At 41.7% G+C, this 2,216-nt stretch overlaps 1 pseudogene; it reads right to left on the bottom strand.

Moving 5' to 3' along the window:
• Positions 1 to 991: 991 nt before the first annotated feature.
• LOC115872685 lies at positions 992 to 1,133 on the bottom strand (annotated as a pseudogene).
• Between the last annotated feature and the right edge of the window lie 1,083 nt (positions 1,134 to 2,216).

Below are 2,216 nucleotides of genomic sequence, written 5' to 3'. Positions count from 1 at the left end.
AAAGCAGGCACTGAGCCAAATGGGCTATGCTGGGTGCAGAGTGGAGGGAAGAGAGCAAAGCGGGCCATTAGCCAGTTCTGGTCAGCTCCGCAGGTGTGTGTGGGAGATTCAAGGTCACTTGCTGCTAGTTGTTTCAGCCAGCTCTCGTCAGCTCCACATGGGTGGGGGAGATTCAAGGTCACTTGCTGTTAGAAGCCGGCGTGGTATTGATCCGGTCATACAATAATCATTGTGCAGATGGCATAGGACTGGGTAGAACTCTGTTCTATTATCCCGAGGATGAAGTTTTCAAATATGTTATTAAACCAACCAATAAACAAACATACACACCAATCTACTGCTGTCAAGTCAATTCCAACTCACAGTCACCCCACATGTTTACAGGGTGGAACTGCTACATTGGGTTTTTTTGGCTTTAATGTTTATGAAATCAGGCCTTTCTTCCTCTGCATTCTGGGTAGGTTTGAGTATCCAACCTTTAGGGAGGTGGTCCAGGGTAAAGTGTTTGTGGAAAATACATTATTAGTCACCATTTATTCAAATGTAACTATAATTAAATTTTCAAAAATCAATTTTCTTCAATGCCCACGCACTGCACGGTCACATATTACCTTATGAGAAAGGTATCCAAGGACAAGAACCATGTCAGTTTTGCTCAACACTGTATAATCAGCTCTGGCATAGGATTCAGCACACAGAAAAACGTAGTAAGAATTCAAGTAGCAAAAGGGAAATGGATTAAGGATAACACTATTTTATCGAACGCTTTTGAAACCTTGGTGCAAGCATAGCACTATTTTGGGTATTACTAAAAAACATAAGACTATGTCCTTATCCTTGGTTATATGCATAATATTGCTTCCCTTTATAAACTTAAAAAGGATATTTGTAAATTCACATTGGATATAATAATTTTCACAGTATCTACTACTACTGAAATCTGTTTCAATAAAGCAAAGGGGGTAAAAGCAACTATCGGGTTTTTTTTTTCCAGGGGAGAGCATGAACGCAGTCCCCCACTACCACAAATTATGCAGTCAAGTTTCCCACATTTGGGGAAACTGCAGGGGTGAGCACACCTGGAATGCAATGGATAAGCCTCGCCCTGGGGAAACCACCTTCTCTATAAGTGGTTATCAGGTAAGAGAAGACAGGATAAAAGAGATGCTTGGGTAGACATGCAGGTTGAACAGGTGGGAGAGGTAGAAGAATAGGCACACCCTTACTAAAATACATGTTTGACAGAGTTTATTTGTATATGTGCTACAAATAACATCCATGAATGTGGTGGAGCACGCATGGGACAAAGCTATAAAAAATGTCTTAGGCATAATCAAACACCTTATAGGAGTCGTCACTGGACCTAAGGTTCATAGTCACAGAGGATAGATGGTCAATTGGTGTAACATAGCCCACAAAGACAATGTTATACATACGAATTTGGTGAGTTGTGATAGGGGTCTTAGAAGCTCATGAGCACCCATCTAAGTCTCTCACCGTCCAGAGGACAGAAACTCAAAAGGTACATAAAAACCATCAGCCAATAGACTAGGCAACCATGTCAACATCCACCTCCACAACCCTGACAACAGAAGAACTAGGAGGTACACACCTACTACTACCAACTGCTCTGAAAAGGATCACATTAGAAGGTTTCAGATAGAACCAGGGAAAAAATGTGTAAGAGACTCAAAATCATGAGAGCAGGTTTACCAGTCATGTCAAGACTAGTGGGACCCTGAAGACTATGGCCTTTGCCCCTCAGGTGTGGGACTGAACGCATCTGTGTTAGACCTATCAACCATTTAGGTCAAAAGAGCAACCTTTACCCAAAGCAACGTTCAGAGGGTTGGGAAAGGAAGAGGACTGGAAACAGGAGGCAGGAGCAAGTGGGATGAGTGATGGTACTGAGGACATTGGGAAGGATGAGTTGGATCAAGGTTTGTATGAAGCATTGGATGTAAAACTATGATTTGTCCTTCAAACCTTCACCTAATTCAAAAAAAGTGAAAGAAAGAAAAAGAGTGGTGATAGCATGGATTTCATATCCTTTCAGGTACTCACTTTTAACTACAGAAGTAAGTTCACCAAGCACAAAATCTTACTTGGGGAAATATATACTCAAACAAGTAATGGTAGGTAAAAATAAACCTATCTAGGCATTTACACAGGAGGGTCGAGGGAGAGTGGGTAGGAAAGAGGGAACCGATTTCAAG

This window comes from Echinops telfairi, unplaced genomic scaffold, assembly GCF_000313985.2.
Source record: "Echinops telfairi isolate 266 unplaced genomic scaffold, ASM31398v2 ScPeMD7_7437;HRSCAF=8475, whole genome shotgun sequence".
In the NCBI taxonomy this organism is placed as follows: Eukaryota; Metazoa; Chordata; class Mammalia; order Afrosoricida; family Tenrecidae; genus Echinops; species Echinops telfairi.
This window is presented reverse-complemented; position numbering and strand designations above follow the sequence as displayed.